This window comes from Montipora capricornis, chromosome 1 (genome assembly GCF_036669925.1).
Source record: "Montipora capricornis isolate CH-2021 chromosome 1, ASM3666992v2, whole genome shotgun sequence".
In the NCBI taxonomy this organism is placed as follows: Eukaryota; Metazoa; Cnidaria; class Anthozoa; order Scleractinia; family Acroporidae; genus Montipora; species Montipora capricornis.
Window position 1 is genome coordinate 45,207,738 of NC_090883.1, and position 9,858 is coordinate 45,217,595.

The 9,858-nt window shown below is 40.1% G+C and overlaps 1 pseudogene; it reads left to right on the plus strand.

Moving 5' to 3' along the window:
• Positions 1–2,516: 2,516 nt before the first annotated feature.
• Positions 2,517–8,620, plus strand: LOC138015287 (uncharacterized; annotated as a pseudogene).
• Positions 8,621–9,858: the final 1,238 nt, after the last annotated feature.

Genomic DNA, 9,858 nt, shown 5'->3' on the forward strand with positions numbered 1-9,858 from the left:
TCGACCGACTTTTTTTAAGTCCGTGGACTTCGAAAAAAAACCTCTAAAAAGAAAGAACAGAGCGCCACAGTCCCAAAGGACGTCTATTGTTATCGCTATTGTTTTCTTGAAACAAAGTAGTGTATGCATAATGAAGTAGGGACCTTTGCGGAAATCTTGCCAAAGGATTTTAAATACCAAGTTATCTGGTCAATTTATGGAAAGGTATATCTACGTAAGAACGGGAGTAGCCCTGCGGTACGGCAAGATTTCCGCACAGGTCCCTACTCCATTATGCAGTCCATACGGACTTTAAAAAAATGATAAAAATCGGTGAATTTTTTGACTGAAATACGGAAAATTGAACATTTTCAACTTAATTTTTGCACTTTTCCAGCAATTTTAGCCATTTGTCAATTTTAAAATAAGCAAAAGAAGTGGAGTTTTAAGAAATCTTTGTACAAATACAGTTCAGATTCTCATATACAAAACAAACAGACCAAATAACAGTTTGCGGAAATTGTATGCCTACCTTCTTTTTGCTCTTAAAATTGTCCTTTGTTTCTTTGTCATTCACCAAAGCAAAGTGAGGGTTTGTTTTCTTTCCTGTATAATGTACGGCTCTTTTTGCCGAATCACGAGCGGTGCATAGAGAGGGCTCGCACGTTGAACAAAGCAGCGATATGCTCAATGATGTTTCCGAATGGATCACTTTTGCTTTGCTGACGCCACAACCACTCCTGTAGGTAGCTTTCAAACAGATCCACGGATGTTCCTGTACGAGGCATACTTCGTTTTACTCACCACCATGTATTTTCAATGCTCTGCGTGTGGGCACGCGTGTCTGGGTCGACGCAGTTTAGGCGATGGTTAACTGTGAGATGATGATAGCCCTCGTCTTGTAGGCAATCGTAAGCTTTCCACATGTCGCTCATCACGCGTGTTCCAGGCAATATTTGAGCGCGGATAATTGGCAAGAGTGTCTCTTTATCCCTGCGCTCTACCGGAACAAGGAAGCAGGCCTTGGTTTCGTGGCAAATGCCACCAAAGACCCACTGTCCTTCAATGTAGCGATCTTTGTGATACTTCATCTTGCCAAACTTGGACTCATCAATCTCAACAGTTGTACCAGGACCGCCTATTGGCCTCGCATGTTGTTGCATTATTCTATCTACACAAACCTCCCGGCAATAGTTATACCAATCTATCACCGTTTCTGTCGAGGTGGTTTCTTCATCTTACGCGGTTTCGTGAAATGCTTGTGTTTTGTTGTATTTATGCGCACAAGCTTATGTTATGGCCAATATTTTTTCAAGGGAAATCTTACTACCAGAATACCATTACTTCTGTCGGATTGAAGCTTGTCCATTGCAGTTTTTTCTAGAGCATCGCCAAACAAATCCATCTCCTGATGCAGTTGGTCTTTGCCATTTGAGTGCGTTTCCGCACTCAGGTTTAGGGCATTTCATTGACGACGAGAGCAGATTGTGCTCTTTGCACCACTCTATGCACCGCTCGTGATCGGCTAAAAGTCGGGATAGTTTCCATAAGTTTATAGTTGTTTCTTGAGGGGCGGCCATATTAGTTTTAAAATTCACAGTTTGATGAAAGAGAGGGGTTAACGTTGACTCAAAGATTTTATACTGCAATAAATTGTGCATAAAAAATTTCCCATATAGGATGCCCCAATCACAAGGAGGTATACTCTTCCGTGCAGTGTTCTTTTAAGTGTGCAGCACGGGGGATGAAAAAAACAAGCAATTCAGACATTCACAGATATACTCGGTTAACCTCCAAAAGAATTTTACTGGGTTCAACCTTAAGCCTAAAGGGTTACGGTTAGCATTATTAAGGGGTGACGTTGTTTCAAAAGAAGCAAAATCAGTGGATTTGTTGGTGGTCGGCACGGCACGCGTATATAATTACTTATCATTGTTATGTAAATTGTCGTCTTGAATTCCAGAGAAATATCATTATCAAGGTGTGAATCAGCAACTTGACACGTTAGCTTAGTGATCTATAAGAGGGACAAGTAATCCAGAGGTTTACAGTGGTACGGAGTTCAAGGCACACTGCGGGAGGAAAAAGGACAGAAAAAGCCGAGCGGGATCTGGAATAGAAAGACAGGACAAAGGAATCGAAAGAGAAAAGCTGGGACGAAAAGAAAGAAACACGGTGTGAGCAAAAAGGGAAAAGAAAAGAGAAAGGGAGAAAAAAGAGAGGGAAGGAGCGAGAGAGAGAAAATGAGGTCCACTTTTGATCATCCCGTAAGTACAAATTAACGATGTATACATTCGATTCCCTTGGGTGTACGTATTTGTTCTTCAAAACAATAACGCAAATGCATAATTAATTTATTCTGCATGCATAATGAAGTAGGGACCTGTACGGAAATCATTCCCGGTACACGTGAGCTCCGAGCAAGTTCTGGTACGCCTCGCGAAACAACAAGCAGCTTCAGCACAGCACGGTGACCGGCTAGAGATCAGTTAAGCTGTCTATTACTCGATTTTATTATTATTTTCTTAAATTAAGTTATGGCTAAGTGTCCCGTATGCTCAAAAATAGTTAGAAAGGGTTGTCGTGCTGTTGAATGTGATCACTGCCGGAAGTGGTGTCATTTCAAATGTTCTCTTCTTTCGCTTAAGCAATTTAATGCGCTTTCGATCACAAATGACCTGTGGCTATGCCAATGCTGCTCTCGTGATGTTTTTCCATTTTATGATCTGAACTACTATGAACTTCTGGAACTATCCTTTAACTCGTAACACATACTGTCATTGCTCCTCTTCTACATGTATATCATTTCTTCCATTTCCAGCCTCCCAAACCTTAATGATTCTGACCCTGACTTAAATGTTCCTACTAATATTAATTGTAAGTATTATACCCCTCATGAATTTCACTCTTCTGCTGACCTCTGTAATTTATCTAACAAATCCATTTCTTTCTTGCACTGCAGTACAGTCGACTCTCTCTTAACGGACACCTCTATAAGACAGACACCTGGTGCTGGTCTCGGCCGTTTCTTAGTCATTTTACTATAGCCAAACACTCTATAAGACTGACACCTCCATAAGACGGACAACGGACACTTTGAAATCGTAAACGGACACTTATGAGGTCCTGAATGTGACCGCAAATTACGATTTGGGAAGAAAAATTCTTGTACGCGACTCTTTTTAACACCAGACGTTTAATTGACAGCTCTTGAGTTGCCGCCGGAATACATTCAGTACAAGTTAAAATTAAATCAGTCATTGTCCCATTCGAAAAATAACTAGAGTTGACAACCGAATTGTATTGTAATCTTAAACAGGTAGGTTTCGTTCACTTAAAACAAACTTTAAACAGATGCGTATTCACTGTGCACAGGTTCAGCATTATTATCTTAAATTCCTGGGGTCATCTTACGTCGACTCTCTATAAGCCGGACACCTCTCTAAGATGGACAGCTGACGCCGGTCCCGATGATGTCCGTCTTAGAGAGAGTTGACTGTATCAGAAGTCGTTCTGCTATTATTGACAATTTGTAGTACATGCTGAGTACCTTAAATCATCCTTTTAATATGATTGGTCTGTCCAAAACATGGATTTCATCTAATAAGGATACTCTTGCAAATTTTTTTATCCCGGGTTATGATTTTATTTCGCAGCCCACCAAATTTTCTGTTGGGGGAGTTGAATATTTTATTGCTAATTCTTTGAGGTATACTATTAGGGATGATCTTAACTCTTCCTCTGACCAAGAAGAATCTCTTTGGATAGAAGTGCAGAACGATAAGAACAAGAATATTGTTTGTGGCATTATTTATAGGCACCCAAATAACCCTTGCAGCTATTTCTGGATAATTTTTACAAAACTTTTGATAAAATACACAAGGAGTCTAAGCTGTGTGTCTTTATGGGAGACTTTAATATTAATCTAAAAATTTGGTTTTATCAACGGAGTTGATAATGTAAATTGGCCACCGTACAGAGATTCTAAAAGCTGCTGTTTCGAGCGTTTACCCTTCGTCATTCGCTCTGACGAGCGAATGACAGCCCTTCGTTATTCGCTATGACGAAGGGCTACGGTAGAAACGTCATCTTTTAGTATCTCTGTACGGTTGCCTATTTACATCATCAACTCTGTTGATAAAACCATATTTTTGTATACTACTTCCCCACCGACGCAGCACCACAGTTTCTTTAGAAACTACCTCCTTCATTTAATATTAATCTGTTGAACTCTGTTTCCCATGCTCTTACAGGTGATTTTATTAATACCTTATCCTCATACTCCTTCCAACCTCATATACTGCATCCTACACCTATAACCGGTCATTCTGCTACTCTTATTGATAATATACCGGTATTCTTTAACTCTCTTGAGTATACTACATATAGTGGAAATATTATTTTCTCTTTAACTGATCACCTTCCAAATTTTTTATCCATTCACTCAATTCATCCTCTCCCTCTGAATAAGGAGATATAAATACAAAATAAATACAAAATAAATACAATATGTTCCATGGCATGGATAATATTTATGATATATTCTCCAGGGGCCGGTTCCTGAAAGGTGTAATAACTCTATTCCAGGGATAAATGTGCCTTATTCCAGGAATAGCTATATCCCCGGAATAAATTCTGTTTTGTTAGAATAGCAGATTTATCCCTGGAATAACTGTTATGCCTGGTATAATTTATTCCTCCTTCCAGGAACCGGCCCCAGCATTATAACTAGATCGAATGACATTATTAATTCTCATGTGCCTCTGAGAAAGCTTTGAAGAAAGGAAATCAAGTTTAGATCAAAACCTTGGATATCTATTGGCCTTCAAACGTCAATAAACACCAAGAATATATGATCGATATACAGGAAATTCATCAGGACTAGAAATCAGTGCCTGTATGCCAAATTCAAACTATTTAGAAATAAGTTAAATCATTTAATTAAAATTAGCAAGAAATTGTATTATGAGAACTATTTCAGGTGCAACAAGTTAAATATAAAAAATATTTGGAAAGTCATAAGACAAATTGTAGCCCTCAAACCCATGGCTTACGTTACCCCTTCTAAAATAGTTGTTAATTCCTCTAACAAAGTTTTGTACAACACTAATGACATTGCAAACGAGTTTAATGATTACTTTGCAAATATTGGGAAGACTTTGAGTCAAGCTATCCCAAGGGTTAATTGACTGTCACACTAATTTTTCAACCTTTCTTTTTAAGCCATTAACTAACAGCTTTTTTCTTAGTGCTACTTCTCTTCAGGAAATTCAAGATATTATTTCTAGTCTTAGATCTGGAAAAGCATGTGGCCCCTTTAGTATCCCTGTTCCCCTTCTGAAGATTTTAAAGTTAATGTGATCTCTAAGCCTCTGGAGATTTTATGCAATTACTCATTTTCCTCTGGCTCTGTTCCTGATGCTTTTAAAATTGCACGTGTTATTCCTGTCTACAAGTCTGGATCTCGTCTGTTGCTAACAAATTGCAGACCAATATCTCTTCTTCCAATTTTTAATCAGATTCTAGAAAAGTTAATTTTTAGTAGACTAACTAAATTCCTAGACAAAGACAGCATCTTTTTTTTCAGGGCAGTTCGGTTTATCGTACAAATCATTCAAGTGAGCATGCCCTATTGCTAATTTTAATTACTGATAAAATTCAGAGACAATTAAAGGTGGCCTTTTTCCTGTGGTAATATTCCTTGATCTCCTTAAAGCTTTTGACACTGTTGACCATAGCATCTTGCTAGCTAAAGTATACTCATATGGCACCCGTGGTGTGGCTTATGACTGGTTTGTTTCCTATCTATCTATTCGATCTCAATTTGTATCCATTGGTAATACTAAGTCAATTTCAAAACCAACTACGTGTGGTGTCCCTCAGGGTTCAGTTCTTTGGTCGGACCCCTCTTATTCCTTTTATATGTCACTGTGTTTGATTTTCACCTCTTTGCAGACAATTCAAATTTATTTTTAACACACTCATCCTTGGATTCTTTAGAAACTAGAGTGAATCAAGAACTGAAACATGTTCATGATTGGCTTTGTGCTAACAAACTGTCCTTAAATATTGATAAACCAAATTTTGTTATCTTCCACCCTTTTCAGAAAAAAACAGGTAAGAACATCTTGTTAAAAGTAAACCAAACACCAATTAAACAAGAGGACCATATCAAATATCTTGGAGTAGTAACAGATGGTCATCTTAATTTCAAGGAACAAATCCATCAGTTAAGTAAGAAAACTGAACGACTCTAGGGGTATTGGGATCCTAGCTAAGTTGCATCATTATTTAGAGAAAGAGCGGTTAGGAGAACTCTGTGTATAATCTTCCAATTAACGTCACCTTGCCGATTGGTAATCAGCGGAGAATAAAAAGCTTTCCACTGTTCAGAGTCAAAAACTAGCTCTGGCTGAAAGTTTCGTTTCCAGTAGTCTATAGCCGGTATTACAGTTTTCTTGGACAATTATTCCATGAGCGCGCGTTGGATATGAGGTGGCTATAATCATCTCATATCCAACAAGCGAGAGTGGAATAATTGTTTTATTAAAAACGCCCCCAAAATATAGAAAACTAGACTGCAATAAAAATAAAAAGGCCCAAAGGCCCGTGTTTGTAGATCATAGTGATATAGGTATAGGCCGATATAGGCCGATATAGGCCATGGAGGCTGACCCGATAGCATGTCAAGGACAGCTGGGACAGGTGGAAAACCGGGGACGACCTCGTAGGAGAGAACCTTGAGAGGAACAAATCCAGCTGCAATCCAATCCGGATACAGAAGAGGCTTGTTTTGGAAAGCAATTAGCTCATTAAGAAACAGGGGCTCTTGTAAGATATCAACAGTAGATTTAGGAGTCTGCATACGAGTACCGTGTTCCTTATGCTTAGACCAGGCATTGAGCAGTTCTTTATGAAAGGCAGGGATATCCCGATTAATATGCCGTTGAGAGAAGTCCAGAGCTAAGGTCATTTTACCAAGGTTCATGTTATCCACTCCAAGGAAGTAAGCCGTGAAGTGTTTCCAATGGCATCTTCCTCGATGAGAAGCCTTCTCAGTGAATTCAAACGAAAAGCTTGAATCTTTGTCTCCAACCGCGGTATGTTAAAGCCACCCTCCCTCAGGGGTAGCGCCAAGATATCTCTGTTGACAAGGGGGTGCTTGTTTTTCCAAAAGAAACCTTAAATTGCTTGCTCGATTTTAGAAATGGCCCAAGAGGGCACAGCCAATGATGTAACGTTTTACCATAAGGTGGATGTTAAGAGACTGTTTATTAAGAGGGCTCTTCCTTTGAGGCTTAGATCTCTGTGGCACCAAGCACCAATGATATTATTGTTCTTCTGTATTTTTTCCTCCCAGTTCCTACGTGAGCAATCGATATTACCAAAATATTGTCCTAGGATCTTATCAGGGATGCAATCATTATACTAGTCGAAGCCGTAAAGCTGATCAACACGATGTCTCAGCGAGCCGCACCACAGCACAGTCCCTTGCACTTGCTCTTATTAATCTTTGCTCCTGCAGCGCGCTCGTATCGATGAAAAACATGAAAAGTCTCCGTGATTGACTCGTCATCCGCCAAAAGCAGTGTCGTGTCGTCCGCAAACTGGGACAGCTTAAGCTCCGTTTCGGAACCAGGGGGAAGAATCCCACGAATCCTGGGGTTAGATCTAATGTTAACTGCCATTGTCTCCGCCGTTAAAACATACAAAGGCATGGACAGGGGACAACCCTGCTGTAGACCTCTCCCCAAAGTAATGAAAGCAGTAAGCCAACCGTTAGTTTTTACCGAACTGGACACCGAATTGTAAATAACTTCAATCCAGTGTCTCTAGACAGGGCCGAAACGAAAACGTTCAAGCGTCTTAAACAGAAAACTATGAGCCACTCGATCGAAGGCCTTTAGCTGATCTACAAAAATCATAGGAAGCGGGATTTTCTTTTCATCTGCATACGAAACAACATCATGAAGGAGTCGCGCATTATCATTGATAGTACGCTGTGTGATCGGAATGGACGATGAATGGAAACACTTTTTTCAGTCTATTCGCCAAGGCTTTGCTTAAAATCTTATAATCAGTCGTTAGTAGGGTGATCGGTCTCCACTTCTTAAGTAAAGTTCTGTCCCCTTTTTTAAAGTGCCTATGAAGTGAAATTTTTTTTCACATTTTTTTGAAATATACCGTTTGAAATACACGACTCCAAAGTTTGAGATGTTTCGGGTGAAAAATGACGATTTTACAAGCCTTCAAAGTTGTGCCATTTTGCCCTCAAAAATGGTCAAGGGAATCAGGGTCTGAGTTAGTCCAAAATATCTTACCGTGACGTCACTTTGTTCACACATTGAAGTTCCACTGGAAGCCAAGTGTTTTTAGAGCGAGAGGACATGTCAAGTGAGTCCGAAATTAACGACTGTACGCAGACATTAAGCCAACCCGAGGAAGAAGAAATGAAAGAAGAAGAGACGACTATGTCCAGGTTATATTCAGTCAGATCGAACCTTACCAGGATGAACCTTTAGCCGAAGATGACAGCTCGGGTGAGGGAAATGAAGTCGATGAAGAAGCAGACGAAGACGAAGACGGTGATTATTCCTCGCCGCTGCGAGACCGCGAGACGTCCTGCATGGCATGGTTATAGACAAGCGTGACACTAGTGCCAAACAAAGGCCAAAAATGTTTATAGAAATTGGCAGTCCGGCCATCAATTCCGGGCGATTTATCTTTTTCAAGGGAAATTACGGCCTTTCGAAGCTCCTCTTCCGTCAATTCGCCTTCACATAACGCACTTTCCTCCTCAGCCAACCTAGGTATTGCATCACATAAAAACTCGTTCTGTGCATTTTCGTTGCATGTATCAGCAGAGGAAAGATCTTTGTAAAAAGCGTGGATCTCCGATAATAGGCCCTTAGAGTCGGTCACAGTATCCAAGTTGTCCTTTGTGAGCATTTTAATATATAGTTTGGTCCGCCCTTCGAGTGTTCTCTAGGGACAAATTAAAAGTAACGTGTACTTTTTTCACCCTCTTCAAGATACTGCGCCTTTACGCGAATTTTAGTAGCTTCTAGTTCCTTAGAGTCAAGCTTTTTGAGCTTTTCCTTCGCGAACAGAGACTTCTCTATATCAGCTGTAGTTCCATTTCGAGCCCTCCCCTGAAGATAACTTAATTGATTCTCTAGTTGAAAACGCTCGTGGGACTGCTCTCGACTTTTAGCTCTTTTGATTGCAATCACCTTAAACTCTTGCTTAGCACGATCCCACCATCTTAAAGGATCCAAAAAGTCGTTAAACCTGTTCTTCCAATCGCCCCAAAAATTCTCAATCTCCGCTTGAAACAAAGTGTCATTTAAAAGCTCATTATTAAAGTGCCAATATCCAGTACCACGCTGCACCCTATCAAAATCCAAAACTAGCACTATAGAATAATGATCTGAATGCGCATATGGCCTAATTTCCACAGAAGTAACAAACTGATAAAGGACCTTAATACTAACCAGGAAAAATCGATACGTGTCCGAACAAATGAGTCACCAGAACCAACCTTGCCTGTCCATGTATAGTCTCGCTCGCCTCTATGTCTCTCCCTCCACATGTCCCTTAAATCGTGCCTAGCAGATATCGTTTTAAAACACCCGCGGCAGATTGACGAGCATCCAAATCCCCCCTTGCTTTTCCAAACGTACATCCGAAACGCAGTTAAAATCTCCACCAAGTATATTTACATAACCACTCGATAGGACAACCTCCAAATCCTTAAAGAAAACTCGCCTCTGGATATCGGTCGAAGGCGCATAGACACTTAACAACAGTAATTGTTTGATCATCCACATCCAGTAAAATACTGAAAATACGGCCATCACTGTCACTTCGAGTTTGCCT